Raw genomic sequence first — 21321 nt, 5'->3', positions numbered from 1 at the left:
AAAAGTTCTCTGTAATTAAGGAAATTAATTTTCCCCTAAAAGACATTTCTCTACCTATCATCCCTTATAAACTAAATGGGCCTATTAAAGAAAAAAGACAAATGTTTGATTTAGGGGTTTGCCTACGACTTGGATAAGCACGATTTTCTTCTGCAACCAGGGAGCAGCTGGACCAGACTGGAGGGAAGGAAGAACAAATTTCCACTCTGACCTCAGTTGGGCACCAGAGTCTTCCCTGTCAGAATGTGGGTGTGGTGCTTCCCACACACCAGCCTCTGATGAAACTCAGCCCAAGGGTGTGGGAAAATGCTGTCTACTTCTGAAAAATCTATAAAGTACAGACACATCAAAAGCTTCAGAAGACTGTAAAGGGCCAAGGAGACCACTACACCCTTGGAAATTACAGAAAATGCTCAGCATCACACGTGCCTGAAGTCCAGGGTCAGCTCCCAGCTGCTGCGACACCTTGAGCACAGCCCTGGCTTCCCCTCTGATGCAGAGAGCTGGTCACTCTGCCGGCAGCACTCAGAGCTCAGAACATTCTAGATGAAAGCAACGTGTTCCTTTTAAAATGGGGAACCAGGGCAGTACAACTGAAGCTCTACGACTGTCTCAACTACTGGGTTTCGGGGTAGCATTAGGAAATCGTGAGAATCCAAATCTCAATTTCATACAGACTCCAGATTCACTGCAGGTTCCAGAATTTCCTGAAACATTCTTCCAATTTATCACTCAGGATTCCCTTGCCAAAGCTAATAAAGTCTACATTCCTTACGGAAAACCCACCATAAGCATCACCACAAATAAGATCAACTGACGCCCGCCCTTCGCACCAAACACAGAAACTGTTACTCACACAAGACTGTGCTGGAGGCAGCTCTCAGCTGAAGCCGAATCCGTGAGACTTCATTATCCCCATTTTGGATTGAGTGTGAAGACTCTCAGCAAACCAAGGCCCCAGTGTGAAGCAGAGAACAGATCCTCTGATGCCTGCCTGAACATTTCCTTCCCACCTCTGTCTTGCATACTGAACACCCTCAGAGCTACTGAGTCACCCACATTTGCAGGTCATTTATCCAGCCACCAGGATAACACAATTATGCGATAAAAATGGTTCTCAGGGCTTTGTCATACTCAACAAGGAAGCTCAGAAGGGTAGGTAAGCGCAAGAAAGGGGGAAGCGTCCTCCAAACAGACAAAAACCAAGGAAAACCGTGCAGAGACTCGAGAGAGAGAGCAGAAACAGAGCCCGCTGCAGCCTTTCAGGTCCTGCTAGCCGCAGCCCTGCGTTAGGTGGCACCATTTCCACGGATGCATCCTACTGGGCCCATTTGAAAGGTCCCACTTGCGAGACATTCACCCCCACTTCCAGCTCCTGCAAGACCCGCTGCAGCCCCACTCCACCCTGGGGGCCGACTGTGCAAGTCTTCCCGGCGAGACCCCTCAGAGCCTGCTCAGTGTCTGAGACTGGGAAGCACCAACGATCCAGAAAGGCACAATCCCGTTCTCCTCGTGCTGCTTTCTGGGTTCCAAGTTGTCTAACGAGTGCTGCATAAACCCCGGGCTGGGGAGCCAGCCAGGGCCCAGCAGCACCCAGCTCATGCGCTCCACTCACCCCACAGAGGACCACGGAGGCCCCAGCACGCTCTGTCCGCGGGGCAAGACACCAGGAACAGCCACAGTTCAGGGTTCTGCCACCCACTCCGCTGCCGTAATTACCTGCTGGGATCTGAATTCTCATTGGTTGGAAAGGTGATCCTATAGCTCCGCTGCCTTAATTACCTGCTGGGATCTGAAATTGCATTGGTTGGAAAGGGGATCTCACTGCTCAAGCACTCCCTGCTGTCTCCTTGCAAACAACATAAAAAATCCAAAACCCCTCGTAAAGAACGTTTACTATAACCTCAAAACAAGACCCATCACGAGACCAAGGAAGATACACACGCACATCTGACAGCTGGTGGGTGTCAGTGACCGACGCCACGGCTTCCGTGTGGCGTGTGAAGCAGGAGGCCTGTCACGGTGACTCAGGTTGGGGTCTGAATAGGGGTCTTCCAAGCAACTAGGCAACCAGGACGCACACACCAAAACCCAAGTCCCCGCACTCATATACCTGGCAGAAATGCTGCGTGGCCATCGACACCGGTTGTGAACCAAGACCGATCTGTGTCCTGTGGCCCTCACAACGTCCGTACATGCCTGGGCCCAGCACAGGCCCGCACGGCACCCTGCTCGCCTCCAGTGGGGCTCTCTCCTGCCAAGGGGGATGGCCCTGAAGTCTGTTGAGATTTCCAAAGCTCTACAAAGTCGCCCTTCCTCCTGCTTGTTCAGAAGGCCTAAAGCCCTGAAGACACCAGTGAGAATTGACCTAGCCTCTTAAGGCAGCTCAAACACCTAAACACAGGAACGCTGGACCACTCTGCCCTCGAGAGCAGCCAATAACACACACTGGGCTAAGCAGAAGGCACAGATGTCACATCCAGAGCCAGTGGCGCTCAGGATTGCATTCCAGGAACCGCCCATGTGGGTCCCTCCAAGGCTTCCAAGTCCCACTTGATTGTTTTCATCGTATCTCTATAACATCAGAGACATTATATCTCACGGTCTCTATGAGATTGTCTCTACTTTTATGAGCACATATGCTCTCTGACTTACCACGGAATGAAACTGTTCCAATAAACCCAGCGTAAGCTGAAAATATCCTAAATAGAAAGTGCATTTGACATAATAGTTTCAACTTACAATGGGTTCATCCAGAGGCAGCCCATCTTGGGCCAAACAATGCACTGAGTGTGACTAGTTCACATCATCACAAGGTTGAAAAAAAACACAAATGTAACCTTTGGGAGCCAGGGACCATCTGTATTACGGCTCCTGTCTTCAGAGACAACAAAAACCTCCTCTTAGACAAGAATCACAATTTATAATCCTCAAAATGTTAAACTTAGTTTAACAATCTACAGGTTCAAAGCCAAAGTAGGCCCACAAGGCCGTTTGTGCCATTCACTAAGACACACGACTCTGTAATAACCCTCACCACAGCCCCTCAGGATGGGTCCCAGAGGCGGCTGAGGCTTGTGGCTACGGACACTAACGAAACCAAAATCAGAGTACGCAGGTGCAGTCAAGTCATATGACTTCTCCACTAGCATATGCACAAATGTTCATCAGCAAATCTCATCTTTGCTTTACCTCCCTCCCATGACCTAAAAAGAAGTCCACCACACACACACACACACACACACACACCTCACTTCAAAAACATAATTAGTACTTGCATTCAATTCTGGGCATTCGGAATAGACCTAATGGGTGATTAAATCTCTCCTCCAACCCATTGCTTAGTCTTCTTAGAGGATGAAGGATTTTGCATAACACAAGTCAACATATAAAAGATCTGGTATAGAAACAGACTTTCAAGTGGTCCTCATTATAGTGATTCAACTAATATACAAAGGACCCAACACACAGCACAGTGTACATTAGAAGAATGATTAATTTGTTCCCCTAAAAATCCTAATATCTACATAGAAAAAATACCCAATACACATTTTATCATTCTTTACCAGTATAGTCATACAAAGGAGTATCACAAAAGCAAAAGAACACATTTGGTTTGACTCACAGTTCTAAGTTTAATATAAAATTGCTAAAACCACCAAGACAAACATGACTATGAAATATTTAACGATCCTAACCTAAATTCAAGTCACCATTCAACCACCAATACCTCTGCTCTCCTTATGGGAACTTTCCAAAAGTAAATTCTGGAATTAACAGGACAAAATTTTCTGGTGATAGAAATTAGGAAGAAATTGGTTGAAGGCCATTCCTTGGCTGTCAAACTTTTTCTCAATAATATTTTGTAAAATAAAAGTGTCAAACAGATCTTTACATTAACTTACAATCTATCAAGCAATACTGGAGCAAGCTTTAAATATTACCCACATTCTGTCAGGGCTGACTAACATTAAATCAGTATCAGTCTCATGTCTTGCAGCATCCACAGCTCATCTTCTTAAAACCACTTAAGATTTCATAATTAACTCAATTAAACAATGTAAGTCATCTCCTTGATCTTTGACATGAAGGGGTAATTTTCCCCCAAAATAGTACCTCTTTCCTTGACATGATTTAATCTGTGGTTAGAGTATTTAACAGGATTTCTTTCTTTCTTTGAAAATAAAATATACACCTTTCCAATATAGAAAAACTCTAACTGATAATGCTATAGCTTAACCAGGTCAAAAGCATTTTTTTTTTAAGTTAAAAAAAGAACCTAACTGCATCTTTGGACCTTATGTGAGGTAGTGTCCAGGGTCACTGGGACCCCTGCTTGGCCAGTGTAGCTGGGTACCAATTAAAGACAGAAACCCAAGCATTCACTTAAAGCCCCTTCCCAGCTGTTCATCCTAGTGGAAGAAGCCATGGGTACAAACGAATGCAGCATTCTACGGAGGACTTTGGGGAATGGCTGCTTGAGAACATCAAAGTGGCTCACGTCCCCCGAATATAAAGCCAGTGACTGCTCTCAGCTCCCATCCACAGTAGCCAAGGTCTGGAATCACCTGAGTGCCCGTCAACAGTGGATGAAGGGAATGTGACCTGAACATACACAGGAGCAATACTCCACCACACAGCAGAGAGCCCTGTCATCCGCGGCAGCATGGATGGAGTTGGAGGACATTACGTTAAGCAAACGAGCCAAGCAAGGAAACGGCGCATGTTCTCACTCATAAGCAGGAGCTGAGAACAGATCTCGTGGAGGCCAAGAGTAGGTGGTCAACAGGGCCCAGCAGAGCCCACTCATAAGCAGGATGGGCAGAGGCTGGTAACGGGCACAAACACACAGCCTAATGGGAACACGAGACCTACTATTGATATATCAGCAGGGGGGTGGCAGTGGGTCATCTACTGTGTATTTCAAAACAGCTAGGAGAGAATAACTTAACATAACCAGCACAAGGAAAAGAAAATATTTAAAGTGAAAGACATCCCAAGTACACAGATTTCATCAATATAGGGGTGAATCAAGGTATCACATGCACTCTGAAAATATGTATTTTTCAGATACAAAATTATGTATCAACAGAGACAAAAACCAATGACAGAATCATTGGCAAAGCACGTGCAGGAGAAGAATGGGAAGCCTGACATGGTGTGGCTGTGTGTCCCCACCCAAATCTCATGCTGAACTCTAACCCTCTGTTGGAGGTGAGCCCTGGTGGGAGGTGATTGACTCATGGGGGTGGTTTCTAATGCTTTAGGACAATCCCCCAAGTGCTGTCCTCATGATAGTTCTGAGATCTGGTTGTTAGGAGGTGCATGGCACCTTCCCCTTCACTCTCTCTCCCCTTCCAGCCATGTGAAGACATGCCGGCCTCCCCTTCACCTTCCACTCTGATTGTAAGTTTCCCCAGATGTACAAGCCTGTACAACCCACAGAACTGTATGCCGATTAAACCTTTTTTTCCTTATGACCCAGCCTCAGGTAGTTCTTTATAGCAGTGGAAGAACAGTACAGTCCTCAGGACCAGCAATGTTTTCCTTCTACCCAGCGGCCAACAAGGTCCCACACCCTAGCTGGTTTTCCAAAGCTTTGCCAGAATGCTGAAGCCGTTTTGGGGATACTAACTTTCCCCATCTCTGGCAAACCAGATGGGGCATCCTATTTGCCTCTTACCACCTTTCTCAGAGAAACCCCACCTCTGAAACAGCCTCCACCAGGGGCCTCCTTCAGCAGCAGCAAAGCTGAGTGTTCCTTGTACTTCCCTTCTTCTGAACAAGTAAACATCTTAAGCTTGTTTTTCCATCTTCCCAGCTCATTGAAAAAAATATCTTGTGCTTTCTATTTTCCTCACACACACACATGGAAGAGAAGTGCTGTGAGGGCAGGAGCTCTTGTTTTCCCGGATCTGAGCCTGGACCTCAAACGCTAGCCGAATACTAACACGATATCCAGAGGCAGAAATGCAAATATCCACATGACTTCAAATACCCTAAGGATCTAACAGGCCGAGTGGCCCATGTAACTATGGTGTGCTGGGCCATTCAACTGGTGTCCAAATCCCTGTCCAAGTGAGCTCTTTAATTTTGAGACTTTTCAGACAGCTGTTTTGTTGTTGTTGTTGTTCTGTTTTGTTTTTATTAAAGGGATATGTTACAGTTATAATCAAGAATATCCCAGGCCGAGTGTGGTGGCTCGTGCCTGTAATCCCAGCACTTTGGGAGGCCAAGGTGAGCGAATCACCTGAGGTCAGGAGTTCAAGACCAGCCTGGCCAACATGTTGAAACCCCATCTCTAATAATACAAAAATGAACCAGCCATGGTGGCAGGCACTTATAATCCCAGCTACTCAGGAGGCTGAGGCAGGAGAATGGCGTGAACCAAGAGGTGAGGCTGCAGTGAGCCAAGATCGTGCCACTGCATTCCAGCCTGGGCAACACAGCAAGACTGTCTCAAAAAAATAAAAATAAACCAATACTCCCAGTTAGTTCTTCACCAATGTCAGATACATCAGTTTCAAGAAAAATATGAAAGCATGTTTTTAAATTTCAGTGTTGAATTTAACCATATCTTTTAAGAAGATATGAAGATAGAAGTTCCCTAAGGATCAGGGGAGAAAAAAGCAGTTAAGAAAATTTTAAAACCACAGGAGAAAAGCAAATATGGGTTAAGACCTCAAGGCAAAACTTTTTCTTTGCACTTTGATTTCAAAAGAACAGAGATGCCCAAATTATGAACTCTCCCATCTGCATTTTATATTCCTGTGTCCTTTGAAAGGCTGGAGATGGGATCCCGGGTTCCAAAGTGCCTGGCCATGGCTCACATCAGGCGGCATCTTTCACAGCCGTTTACTCCCCTCACTGTGCCTAGAGAGCTCTGTGGCCCAATTTACAAAAAAAAAGGTCCTAATTTACTCACATTCATCACTTTGAGCAGTCTCAAGAAATGAGACAAATATTGACACTCCACAGAAGCAAGTACTCTCTTCCAAAAAGTCAAGTGCCAGGTTCCCATGAGCCAGGCAGCTTGCTTACAGAAAGCACTGGCTGACTTGCTGGTTTAATGTTAAGTGCATTTAAAATGTTAAGTGAACAAACCCCCCTCCTAGTGGGTGTACGCGTTGAGCTGGCTGCAGTAGTGATGCAGACCACGTTCTTTCCTTTGGTTTTGCTTCAAGCAGAGCACCCCACACCCAGGAAGAGGGCAAAGGACAGCATCGAGGTCTAGGACAGATCTAAGGAGAGCTGCAGGCTGACTGCCTCATCTGCAAATAGTCTCTCATTTCAGAGAAAATCACTGAACAGAGTTCATAACACGTGAATTTTTAAAATTTGTATTTCTAATTTCATCCCATTAGAACTTTTGAACCTCCACCTCCCACCTAGAGAACGTCAGCTCAAGCCGATCACAGCGCATTGCGATTTTCTATAAATAATGCGCACGCCTGCATCTGAGCGGAGATGTGAATGTCTGGAATGTGCCTGCCAGGCCCAGGAGGAATTGCAGCAAGTGTGGGGACACAAGCCGCTAAGGAATCTGATTTGGAGGGAACTGGAGGCAACTAAAACTAGGTCCACTGGTTTTTCTTGGTAAGGTTTGACCAGGCAAACTGTTATCACTGTTGCTAATTTATGGTAATTGGGATGGGGACTTAACAGTAAGTAATTAGAGCAACTACAGAATTTGCTACTCAATTACAATGGCACAGATTCCTGAGAATGGAAGAACTGTTGCCCAGGAATAGAGTTCAAGAGGTCCTCCCCATGCTCTGAGGAACATGGCATTTCCACGCACCCCTGCTTTGGTCCCTGGCCACCACCATCCTGATCTCGGCCATCTGATGGCCATCAGTCCCCAAAGCTGGAAACACCTGAAACCTCTTGTCACCCTCCCATCTGCCCTGCCTTCCTCCAGTCCAGGATATTCAGGGATGCCCACATACAGGACCAGGAAACCAGGGTTATCCCAAACCAGTGCCTGCATTCAAAGTCCTCCATGGCAGCACAATCACCAATGGCCAATACTCCCAGAACCTTCCACCTCAAAACGGGAGCACATCTGGATTCAAGCTGACAATGCTGCCTTCTCTTTGCATTGTACACATGGAGGCATGTCAGGTTCCACCTAAAGGTATCAGGTTCCACGCTGGTCAGAAGCCCAAACCTAGTCACTCTGCATGATCTCAATTCACCATCCACAGAGAAGCCTGCAGTTTTCCTCTGGTGCACGGTGTGGATGGTGGATGGTAGAAGCATTTCCCCTGAAGACTCGGAGACAGGAGCCTGGCCAAGGAGGCCAGTCACCCCATCCCCTGCAAGGCCCGGATGTGACCCTCTGCTGTCTGCACACCGTACCCAAGTCTAGCAGTGCTGGCTTTGTGGTGGGATCCATCTGGGTCTGCAGAGGACCTGGGGCACAGGAACCATGCAGCCTGGCTGCAGCCAGAGGCCTAAGGGATTCCCACGAGGCTCTCCAGCCTAGGTGCCCTCACCACAGGCAGAGCCATGCAAGAGAGTTGCCTGCTGAACTGGAAACGCCCCAATCTGCTCAGCCAACACAGAAAGACAACAGCCACCTACACCTGCTGAGCCCCAAAACGTGGCCACTGGGCCTGAAGGGTTGAATCTGGAATTTAATCTGTGAAGTTCTTTTCAAATGTGTTTAGCTATGTAATCAAATCTTTATTCTAATTAAATTTAAAGAAGCCCCTGGCTATGGGCTCCCTTGTTGGGCCTCACAGCTCCAGGGAGTAAGAACGGGAGAGAGAGGCCCAGAGCCTCTCTGCATTCTCCATGTTAATTCAACAAGTCATCATAAGGAAAGGCACTCCAGCAGGAGAGGTGTACACGGGAAGAACTGGGTTGGCCCTGACAAGCATGACCCCCATGGCATCACAGCTCCCTCAGGCAACAGGCAAAAGACAATGATGCCCACCTGGACGGGCCACCGGATGTGATGATGCACCCCCAAGCCCTAGTCCCACAGCAGCCAGAGATCACCTGCTGCTCGCCCCGGGTAAAACACAAGCCCTGGTCCCACAGCAGCCAGAGACCACCCGCTGCTCATCCCGGGTGAAACAGGCAGAGCTACCCGAGCCCTCTAAAGTAGGAAGAATTAAGGAGGCGACTCCCACGACACACGTGATACTCCTTGGAGACGGACACAGGCTTCGCTGTGAAAGTGCAGAGGACGGTGCAGTCCCTAGGCGGGCTGCTTCTTCCAACGATCGGGAAGAAACCAGATCCATTTCCTTGTAGGAGAATGATTTGTACCGTGATTAGACAGAAGACAGAAGGTGGCTAATGTTATCAAATCATCAAGCACCTCACGGCTGCTTCTCCAAGGAAGGCCTGGATACTTGCAGCCACCCGCGTAGGGGCCGCAGTGTTTACAATGGAGATACGGGTGACTGAGGTCTGGCTTCCTCAGGGAAGCTAAATTTGAACTTTCACCACTGAGGAATCAGTCATTTACAGTCACTCACCCTCAATGCAGAAGAGGGCTCAAGACACTGCACCAGACTTCAACACTCAGGGTTAGGGTCAGGGTCAAATTCACAAGTTTTACAAAATGTATTTCCTTGGGATGCCAGAAGAGATGCAGCTTCACAGCCCCCCACCTCCATGGTTTACTTAGCCCCTTCACCAGTGGATCTCACCAACAGATGACACATCCACACCTCATCCATGGCAGCACAGAAAACCACTTGGAAGACAGCCACTCCCACCAAGCTTCCTGACTTTGGTGTTTAAAATCTGCATCATTTAAAATCTGCATCTCATACGTGAGATTACACTTCTCCGAACAGACATTGCGACTGTCATTTCATCCAAAAGGGCTTTAGGAAATGACACGCGGTCCAGACACCAGAGGTCACCGGCCGCCTTACTCTAGCCTAATTCCTTTGTGCCTGTATGGAGGCTTCACAGATACAGCCCATTAATGACCGTATGAGAAGCTCAGGGCATAGACGAACTCAGTGCTGAATTTTTCCATTTATCACCCTTTTGTTTTGTCCAGAAGACAGCTGAGAAAGGCGGGAGCAGATCATCTCCTCGAGTGTAATGACTCTAGCCACTTCTCTTCACCCCAGGTCACCACTCAGTCAACACGCTTTTGAGAAACCAAAGCAATTCTGTTCCCTTCACTCTGGGTTCCAAGCACTAAATTCCTCCATTTTATCAATTAGGTTATCAAGCAGCCGTTTGTAATCTGGACTGCAATCTGATACGAAATTTAAAGCTAATATAAGTTGTGGTAATAGCTCCTATTTACATTATAGATAAGGCATGAATGAAAACTTTAATCTGTTCATAGGACCAACTTTGTCAACAAACCAATTATTCAAGCAATGATTGTCTTCAGTTAGATGCAAATTACTTTGCTCATAAAAGATTTTCCAGTAGGAATTTTTAAATCCATGGTCTGTCTTTTCTGAGCCTGTCTCTGCACCTTCCCCTGAGCGCACAGCAGGACTTCTCAGGGCATCCCATCAGCAGGCCCACTGAAGAGAATAAGCCCGCAGCCCCCAGCCCAGGAATCAAGTCTGAGCCCCAGCAACCCCTCATCCAGCCGAGGCTTCCTCACCAGCACAGCACCCAGGGATCTTCCAGGTTTAATGCCATGTGTGTGTGGAAAGTAGAATGCTGGAAAGACCACAGTGGACATTCTACAAATGCAAATTCCCTCCTGGAACAGCCCAGCAACCTTCTGTACCTTCCCCAAAGTACCCATGCCAGACAGGCGTAGAGTCTAATGCGGTGCCTAGGAATCAGCATTTAACACGATTCTGATGAATAAGAGAGTTTGAGAGGTCAGTCAGCAAGAGGCTGCCGTGGCCTCCACTCATTTGCAGGCTCTGAAGAGACACAGATTCAGGTAACAGGCCAGACAGGACAGGACAAGGATGGGGAAGTGGAGGGCAAATTCCGTGAACCACCAACCACCCCGCCATCCCCACTGAGACTCCGTGATTTAAAGAGAGGCAAAGCCAGGGAGAAAAGATGCCCGCACCACATGAGGGACTGAGATTTCACCTAAAGCACGCAGCATGTGGCTGAGGGCCAAGGTTGGGCAAGCCAGGAGCACAGAACGGGGTTCACAGGCCCAGAGGTGCCTCCCACACCCACACCCCGTGCAGATCTCCCAAGCACTGCCTGTGTCTCCTGCCTGGTTTATTTCCTCCCCCCCTTCTACTATGTTGGTTTCTCAGCCACCACCCACCACCACACAACCCTCTCTACAAGCTGGGTGGACTGAAAAGAGTGGGGGCGGGTAAGATCTGGGCTCTGGGGCCAACGTCCTGCCTGAGACATTAGTTCCAACCCACCTAGCTGTGATGTGAGCCCCCGAGATTTCTCAAATGTGAGATGGGAAGGTAACTGAACCCACTCACCAGGACGGCTGTGCAGACTGAGATTACATATAGCCACACCTCGGCATCCACCACACGTGGGACCCCAGTCGTGTTGCCCCTGATGGGAATCCCTCTATCTATGCCCCTTCTGCTACCAGAGCCAACTGCCAGCAGTAGCTGTGGAGGGTGTATCCTCTATTCCCACTCCACTCACCTCCCATCGCTCCACGCAGTGACCTGCCATGCAGCGGCCACCAGCAAACCCGGCCCCACTGGATAACCGACCACCAGCCTCCCCTCACTTTGGGGCGTCTTCCACTTGCAGTTCCGAAGCAGACTGAGAAACCGCCCTCAAGGGCAGTCACCTGTACCTTATTGCACGTAATGACCTGCCACGCAGGACCACCAGCAAACCCAGCTCCACCAACCAGGCTCCTGTGGATAACCGAACCCCCACCCCCCACCTTGGAGCGTCTTCCACTTGCGGTTCTGAAGGGGGCTGAGAAACCTCTCAAGGGCACTCACCTGTTTCTTATTGCACGTAATGGCCTGCCAAGCAGGGCCACCAGCAAACACGATCCACCGTCCAGGTTCTGGTGGGTAACTGCCTCCCACCCCGCTTCCTCCTGGGGTGTCTGGGAGGCTCAGAAACTGCCCTCCAAGGGCACTTATCTGTTCCTTATTGCACTAATACCTCATTTACAGAAACCCACTTTGACTTCCAGCACTGCAGGTGTGACAATTTAGGAATCCTGCTTGCAAGCTCCAAGAGCTTGAGGTCACGTCCACCTCACCAGCATCCCAGAGACCCAGCACTGTCCCACTGTGTTTAAAATTCCAAAATACTCCTTCAAAATGCTACTGGCATTTGGTTTGCGCATAAAATGCTAAAAGCCTTCAAGTGAAACAAATATCTTCAACAGTTTGATATAATGACATGTGAGTTACACATCTGCCAAATTGTAAAGCCTCATGCATTTATAACATTTTATTTATGGTCAAATGGTTCATTAATATAAATTACAAGAATCTCCAAGAAACGGTTTTTTCTTTTGGCATTAGATGACCAAAGGAAAACTGGGTTCTGGCTGGCTTTCAGGCCTGTAGAAGCAGACATATCTGCTGACACAATCAAGCTCCTTCCCACTGATGTGGCCTCATCCCAGGCCCCTCACCTGGATGCCCGCAGGCCCCTGGAGGAGCAAGCAGACCTGCCTACATTTCTCAAATGCGCAGCTGTTGCTCACACTGCAGATGGAGCTCAAGGCATGAGCAGGCCACCACGCTAAAAATACCACGCAGCATCCACGCAGGTGACAGTGGTTTTCACTCCATCCCAAAGCCCCATGTATGAGTTTAAAGCCATGACTACTAAATAGGTTTTTAGACCCTCAAGACATACTTTACTTTTATGCAACAAAGTTAAAAGACTATCACTCAGGTATAGGCTCTGAAACTGAAGAATAATTATTTCGAAACAGAGCCTCTGCCAGATCAGGATAAGCACTTGGGACAACACCCCGTGACCTCGGTCCACACAAACCCATCCAGACCAGAGGCCTCCCGCACTGTAATTTCTGTGGATTTCTGTAAACGAAGTATTACTGCAATAAGGAACAGATGAGTGCCCTTGGAGGGCAGTTTCTGAGCCTCCCAACCACACGGCCACATTAAGGCTGAAGCCGCACCACCTCCAGAAACACTGTCCCTCGCTGAGGTGTGCCTGGCTTCTCCCTTTTTCCAGAACTTAACAAAACCTGAAAGGACAGGTCTGTGTAGAAAAAAACAAGCTACTTGCGATTCCTCTTCCCAGTTCAGGCTGTAGGAAGCTCATTTCAGCCCTCACTGTGTTCTGACTGTGGCTTAGTTCCCATAAGAAATAAAGTCAGAATTCCAGTCCCTGTCTCCTGGGCAGTGTCGCAGGCATACATACCTTCAGTTACATGAGGAAAGGAGTGGTGAACCCCCTTCCTTCAGTGAAACTGCACAGTTCCCAGAACGCTGATGCCATCCCCTTCACACCACTGTGAACACCTGGAGAGAGCACATTTCAATGCGTGCACCTTTGTGGGCTAGTTTTCTATTTCTCCACTAAATCACCCCAAATTTAGCACCCTAAACACTGACTTATTTTCTCACATTTCTGGAAGCTGGAGTCCAAAACAGTTCCCACCATCTAACGTCGAGGTGTCGGCAGGGCTGGCTCTGGGTAAGCGACAGTCTCCTTGCCCCCCACAGCCTCTAGAGGCTTCTGCATCCCCTGGTCCATATGGCACCTACTGTCTTCAGGACTCACAGCGGCCCTGACGGCCCCCCAACAGGAAGACGCAGAATGTCAGGAGCCCAGGCTCTAGTGCTAGGGCCAAACCTCCCCACCCTCCCAGTTCCTCAGACACGCCTGTGTGAGCTAATATAGATTCCACTTTAACTAGTGTCACCTGTGTAAGGGGTAAGTGCCCAGCTGTGAACTGGTTAACCTCGCCCACACAAACCCCGAGAATAAACTCACAGGCCACGGACCACTCCACAAGCAATAAGTGACCACCTGCTCAGGGACCTCCATGCCCCAGCAGAGCCCTCCGGTACCTCCTTGTGAGCTCAGACTGGCGGCAGGGGTCTGCAGCGCCAGAGGGACCTGGATAAAAAAGACAGCTCCCATGTCGGGAGGCACCCGCCCGCGGTTGGGTTCCCTGTACTTTAATAGCCCAGGTGGACAAGCCGCACCGCATGCAACCCCATCACCAGAATAACGGCTGCACGTGGCGAGTGCACGGGTGGCCACCACTCAGCCCAGCTGTCTGCGATAAGCACATCACCACCGTGACGCCCAATCAGACTCAACTGCTGGAACAGTCCCAGCATCGGCCCCCAAGAACTTTCTGGATCAAAATTCAGACTAGTGATTGCAATCAGGGCCACATGTGGCTGAATGTTTTTACAGGAGGACACCACAGCTGGACTGACGTCACAGCTGGGTCTGGCTGGACTGAGAGCATTTCCCACTGTACATTCTTACAACACCATTTTATTTGTGCTCTATTAAACTTCTATAGCTTTTTTTCTGCTTATCTACTTTATGGGAGTGTTTCTTGTTCTTATGACTGCGGTGATACTTCAAGCTACAACTATCAATGTGTAAATTAGTTTTGAAGTCGCCTTATCATTAAACATTTCACAAGCAAGCAGTCAGAGGCAGCTAACCCGGAGGCCTCTTTTCTTCTCTGAGCCAAACCTGCCTTGGACTCAAAGAAAACGGCACATGGAGAGGGGCTGGATCTCCAGCTCCCATTCCTAGGAAGCCTCCTGGGGAGCAGATATGGAGGGAGAAGCCCTGGTTATGGCACTGTGGTACTAAAGAAAAGTCTATTTGGGTAATGTAAGCACCAGACTTAAGAGATTAAGCAAACCATGAAAAGAAACCACTAACCACAGCTTCTCCAAAACAGAACTAAACTCCCTTTAGTTTGAATTGGAAAAGCAGAAATGATGATCAGTATACAAAAAAAAAAAAAAAAAAAGGAAATGACACAGTATCTGAACACAGGAGAATAATCAAGGGCCACTGTCTCTTCCTGTGTCAGTGGGAGCCTCGCATCTAAGCTGGATTTAGAAGGTTGCTACTTTGGACTGAAAGGTATCCCCAACCCTAGTTTGTAAGCAAGTGGAGCAGAATGCTTCAATTATTTCAAGGTTTAGCGGTAAAGGTCTGCAACTCTCACAACCATTTTAATTGGTGTGAATTTTAAAGTGACTCAATCTGTTGGCTGGAGTATCTAACGGCTTAACCACGGGGTCACGTTGGAAAATTTTTCCAATTGCTTTTGTTTTTCCTACTGAAGATGCATTTGAACGTTCTTGTAGTTTGCAGTTGGCTGGTTCTGATGTTTGGTCCTGAGCAGGCCCAAGTATCCGTAGAGGAAGAATCTGAAACCTCAAGCCACTCGAGTGCTGTCTGGGCAGACGGAGACCCCAACCTGAGGGCCACTGACGGACTCAGCATGGGTGCAGGGCCGCCCGACGCAACGGGCCACGTATTTGCCGGTTACAAAGCAACATAAGCACACACCCCCAGGTGTGCACACACGCTCTGTACACATCTGTCCCTATCAACACCAGCACACACCCCGAGGTGTGCACACACGCTCTGTACACGCTCACATCTGTCCATGCCAACAACAGCATACACCCCGAGGTGTGTACACACGCTCTGTACACATCTGTCCCTACCAATGCCAGCACACATCCCCAAGGTGTGCACACACATTCCATACGTGCTCACATCTGTCCCTGCCAACGCCAGCATACACCGCCAAGGTATGCACACACGCTCTGTACAACCTCACATCCCTCCCTGCCAATATGAGCACACATTCCCAGGGGTGCACACAGGCTCTGCACATACTCATGTCCGTCCCTGCAGCCTGAGTCAAACAGTCACAGAGAGGCAGAGGAGGAGGAGGAAGGATTCGATGGGCACTAAGGTCCTGGGCCGGTTCCCCTCCCTACCTCGGGAGAGACCCCTCATGTGATCCTGCCATCACTCACCCTTCCGCCTCCATCCCCCATCCTCCCACAGGGATCAGGAGGATGCCCACTGCACAGAGCTGTGATGAGCATGAACGAAAGATGGCAGGAGCTCACGCCAAGGTGCTGAGCACGGGGCCTACGGAGTGCTTCTTTCTGCTGTGGCTGACATCATCAAACAAGAGACTGACACAGCTTCTGCAGAGAATGTCACTTGCTGAGAAACTGAAACGTGTGACCTAGGAGCCTGTGAAGGTCTAAGAACAAACCAACAAACCAAACGGTTTTGTTTGTTTTTCAAACACCATAGCCTGTTTTTTCTTTTTTTTTCATGCTCTACCTTGGGTATCATTTAGTTTAATTTCAAAGTAAGTCCAATAATTACACAAAATCACAGGACTGAGCATGGAGCATTGTTTCACTTCATGTCCTCCAGCCTTTAGGACACATTAAGGAAAGACACGATTCTAGGATTCCCATTAGAAAGGCTGCCCTGAGGCACCTGCTGGGGCAGCCAAATTGCAGCTGTTGATGCTGCCCCCAAGCTGCTTGGATGAAGCAGAAGATTCCAGAGGTCTCCTCTCTTCTACCCCTTGTCCAGGAGAGAAGGTGGGGGGAGAAAGGTGAGAGAAGATAGGAAGAAGGAGAGGGGAAGGAGGGAGAGAGGAGGGGAGAGGGAAGGAGAGAGGAGGGGGGAGGGAGGGATAGGGAGAGGGAGGGAGGAGGGGCATGTTCCATCCACCAAGGCAGCTACACTGCAGAGAGAATGGAGGGTACGTTGCCTCTCAGGACAGTAAGTTCGAGCTGTTTATAATTGTTAGCGTAAACAGTGACCAGCTTAGGACAGGGCTGTCATTGGAGTTGACGTTTTATTTTCATAGTTGATATTGGGGACCTGGACCTAAAGCACCGTGCCTTGCCCTTTTGCCAGATGGGCCTATGCTTCTCTATACTTGAGTCTATTTGACTAAATACCCGACATTGACTAGGAATTATGACATGTAGGATACCCCTTACCACAGTAACGTCAAACTCATATTCTAAATGCAATTTGTTCAGGGACTGGCTTCTAACTCTGGGTGGGAATGTTAAGCTCAGTACAGTTCAATTCAGTAAGCATTTATCAAGAAACTCCTAGACCAAGAGCTGTGTTAGACACTGGGTATGGGGTGATGGGGATACGAAGATGTGGAATTAGAACTCGAGAAGCTCAAATGCTTCCATTTAATTCCCTAATGCAATTACTAAGCTTCAACCTGATGGCTGTAATGTCTAAATTCACTTTTTCTTTATTCCAGTTCTACATAACAAAGCATAAATAATCACAGAGGAATGATTCTGTGTTGGACTATTCAGTGGACAGAGAAGAGCATTCTGACCGGCGTGAGACACTGTCTCCGTTCCCAGGGAACCCGTGAGGTGGCTGCACAGAGCACACGCGTGAAGATTCAGGAACACGAGCGTCAGGTGATGGGAGGGGCACGGAGGCAGTACCAGAAAGATGCCTGCCGAGAGGCCGCTGCAGCCAGGGTGGCCGGGAAGGTCACGGGAGTGGGCACAGGCATCTCCTTCCAGCCGCACCTGGTTTTCATGAGGACGCGTGCACGGAAGGGGATGACACCGAAATGCTGTGGCGCTGAGGGGAGGAGGGGAGGGACACAGGGCCAATGGCTGACCCCCACCCCTTCCGTCCCTGCCCCTATGAACGCTGTCAAAATCAGCCCCAACGGGGAGAAATGAGGCGGGTGAAAGAGGTGGACAGACTTGGCTTCCATGGAATTCACAGATTCCAGTCATTAAAAATCCCTTCTGAGTTTTCATTTGGAAAACTTTGCCAATGTACTTAGGGACAAGAGGCGGAAGACGAAGCCAACACAATTGGGCTCAAACTGCCACCCTTCTCCTTCTCTCTTCATCCACCACCCTCCCTGGGCCCCTGAGTGTGAGAACCAGGAGGTGCACAGCCCAAGGGTGCAGTCCCTAACCAGAGGAGGGAGCCGCACGGCGGGGCCCCCAGCACGTGGATGGCAGGATCTGTGCTATGTCAGTCCCAGGGCCCCAAGCAGAGAAGGCCTGGGGCTCCCAGCTGAAGTTTTGCTGTCTCCTCTCTCACCAAAGTCGAGAAGCACTGAGTGGGACCAAGGCCGCACCTGGCGGCTCCTCGGTGGCTGCCGATGTGGTCCTCAGGCTGCGGGTGAGACCCTCTAGGGAAGCCCAGACAGTGGCGAGAATCACAGCCACGAGTGCTCCAGTTGCCCCAAAACTCAAGCATAGCCTGAGGAAGGCAGCGCCCGCTCAGATCCCCGTGCAGGCTTGTGTGGCACACTGGTGAGGCACACAGCACCAGAACACGGCACTTTAAGTGGCTTTGTGGGGTGTAGGAACACAAAGTGTGGTCTGGAGTGGCTCAGAAGTCACTCCCACCAGCCTTTGGGACCCGGACGGCCCCTTAGGATGTGGCTGGAGTCTCTCCAGGGCGGGCTCCAAAGTCCCAAGGATGAGGTAAGCGTCGGTCTTGCTCTGAGGAAGGCCCCTGACAAGTATCCTGAACATGCAGGTACACAGCTGGCTGACTCATCTGAAGGGACCTGCTGAGCTACGAGCCAGGGACGCCTAGAGAAAACTGCGTGAAACTTTGTGACTACTCACAGGTAGGTAGCTACTGTCTGAGACCCAAAGGTAAAGAATTAACCTGAAACTGCATATTATAAAACTTATTTTTAAATGATGGCGCTTAATTGAAAAGACTCCCAAAGAATACTGCATTAGAAAGTGACAGAGTGAAACCGTGAGGCTGACCACAGGAGTCCCTGGAAATTTCACCAAATGTTGTGTCAAAACTGGGAAACAGAAGAACTGCACCTGATGAAACATTCAATTAATCACTCGAGTCCTCCCCACATACGAAGCTATGTAAAAAGTGTTCCCAGAAGGTAAAGTGAGCAGGAGGGCTGTGAACACACAAAGAGAGAGCCACTTCATCCACGGACCACAACAAGAGAAACGCTAATGAGTGCCGACGACACACTGGAGTCCAGGGCTCTGGGCGCAGCTGGGACGGGGACATCAGGGTCCCACTGTCCAGATGGGAAACCAGGGTGGAAACACCAGGGAGCCTGTCCCAGGGTGCAGAGCTAGTGAACAGTGGTTCATACTGCGACAATCCCAGCTGCCAGGCTGTGGGGCTCCACGGGACAGAATCCTGTTGACTTCACTCTGGGGTGCGAGAGGCGGCAGCATCCCCCAAAGGCACCTGGAGAAGTGGTGTTACCCTCCATCCCCTGTCCCCGGCATTACCCTCCATGCCCCTGTCCCCGGCGTTACCCTCCATCCCCCTGTCCCTGGTGTTACCCTACGTCCTCTGTCCCCAGTGTTGCTCACCATCCTCCTCACCTCCAGGCCCCTCTCCCTGTCCTCCCTCATTTTCCTGTTCAGCCAGAGCACATCACATGTCTCTTCCCTTTTCAAGAGGCTCAGCTGCACCCAGAGGCATTCCAGCCTATTCGGGATGGGGCACACACCCTGGGGAAATGCCAGCACAGGGCCGGAAGGGCCTGAGACCCTCTCAGTGTCGCCCAGGAAGGATGGAACAGCCCACGGTTAGGCTGATTGTCAGGCAGGGTGAAAACTTCTGTGTCCGAAATGTTCTTTTCTCTGGAACTGTTTGGACCATTCGTGAACGAATCAGTTAAATACCAGCAAGTGCCACTCCCACTTATTCTCTGGCTACAGTTTTCCACCCACCAGCAACCACACTCCTAGGAATTATCCCTAACGCAGAATCAGCGCCTTGTGCCTTTAGGAAAACCTCTTTCTCTCCAGCTTTGTCCTCCTTCCACAAAAGGTGCCTCTGACTGCCTCACTCGCCGTACCAGGATTTCACTTGGCTACGGAGGAAAATCTGCGTGGGGCTCAGAGGTGGGTGGTCCTTGCATGGGCAGCAGGTCTGTGACATCCTCCGAGGAGCCTGGCCCAGGCCTGCCTCACACGCCAGGACTCTGCCTTCTGGCCCTCGGGCCCCCGAAGCTGCTTTCCTTCCTGGTGTCATGCCCCAGACAAGAAGGCCGGACAAGGGCCCAGGGCTGCTGTGGGTCGGGAAAGCCTCCTGACACCTCCCACTCCAGGACCCCCCATCAGCATCCCAGCATCTGGACCTGTGTCACCAGCCGCTCTGCCGTGCAAGAGAATTGGATTTTCAGCTGGGTGTGCTGCTTCCCTAAACAAAGTAGGGTGTTGTTACTGAGGAAAAAGGAAAAAATTGGCATCTTCTTGGCAACCCCGCGACATCCAGCCACCGGTTCTCACCACCCCAGAGATGTCCATCCAGGGCAGATAGTGTCTTCAACCAAGCGCCACTGACCCAGAAGTGCAGTAATTAGTACACTTTCACCAGAATCACCCACTCCTTCACCTTTACACCCAAGAAAAACATGTTTGCCAGGCAAATTAGATGTCTAGGAGGTGTAAGGAAACCCCAAGCCTGCTTTAAGCCTCAGACTTTTGAGACCGTTGAGGGCTGTGCGCACAAGAGCAAGGCTGCACCCGAAAGCTCTGCTCCTGCCGGACGTCATGGACAGACCACACGGCTCAGCCACATGGACCCTTCCAGGACTTCACGAGAGGGACCTCCGTGGTACATGCAATGATGTGCACTTCGTTCAGCCTCGAACAGACCACGCCCTCGTTACAGGGTCGGTGGTCCACCTCCTGCCATCAGCCCCCCGCCTCACCGAGGGTCTGTGTCTGCATCTGAAATAACTTTGCTGTTTTACCTGGGTACCAAAATGCGGCATCGCGATGTTTAAAGGTCTTTAAATATCAACACTCCGGGTGCAGTCCTTGTCACTTTAATGCGGTCACTCGATGCAGGCCTCACTCACAACTCTGAGGTAGCTCATACCTTCCCTACCTAACCAAGGAAGAAACGAAGGCGTGGAAGGTGCAGCTCATAAGGAGCAGATTAGGATTCAAACCAGTGAACTTCGTCACATGCTGACCTACCTCTCAGGCTGAGATAACGTTGAAAATTAACCAGGTAGAACAGCGTTCCATAAATTAGCTGGCAATGGTCCTTGTGGATGGGCCTGTGGTTACTCCCTGAAGAACAAGACCATTCGCCCAAAAATCCACCTGTGTCACACTCAAATGTTTACATATACAATTATTTTAAAAATAACCCAATCAAGCATGTTCACAGCCATTTAGAGCCATATAGATTGTCTGCTTCACTGACAATCAACCCAAGACCTCTGTCGGCAAAGGCCACGGTGCCAGGTCCAGAGAAGGCGGGACAGAGACACAAGCAGACACAAGCAGGAACCTCTCCATTCCTGGGAGCCTCGCTCTGATCGGTCCGTGAGGACACGGTACAGACCGCGGGGCACAGGCAGACGGCAGGCCAGGAGAAGGGGCTGCATTGCCGGGAGGCAGTGCT

The 21321-nt window shown here is 49.7% G+C and overlaps 1 long non-coding RNA gene across 1 annotated transcript in view; it reads right to left on the bottom strand.

The window, feature by feature from the left end:
• Nucleotides 1-20942, bottom strand: part of LOC140711230 (uncharacterized) — a 48602-nt gene extending 27660 nt beyond the window's left edge. Inside the window, exon 1 of the long non-coding RNA XR_012092386.1 lies at nt 857-20942. This is a non-coding gene — a long non-coding RNA (uncharacterized lncRNA). The remainder of the gene's footprint in view (nt 1-856) is intronic.
• Between the last annotated feature and the right edge of the window lie 379 nt (nt 20943-21321).

The sequence above is a fragment of the Chlorocebus sabaeus genome, unplaced genomic scaffold (assembly GCF_047675955.1).
Source record: "Chlorocebus sabaeus isolate Y175 unplaced genomic scaffold, mChlSab1.0.hap1 unalloc_scaffold_337, whole genome shotgun sequence".
Taxonomy (NCBI): domain Eukaryota; kingdom Metazoa; phylum Chordata; class Mammalia; order Primates; family Cercopithecidae; genus Chlorocebus; species Chlorocebus sabaeus.
The sequence above is the reverse complement of the archived record's forward strand: the minus strand, read 5'-3'. Positions and strand labels throughout refer to the sequence as shown.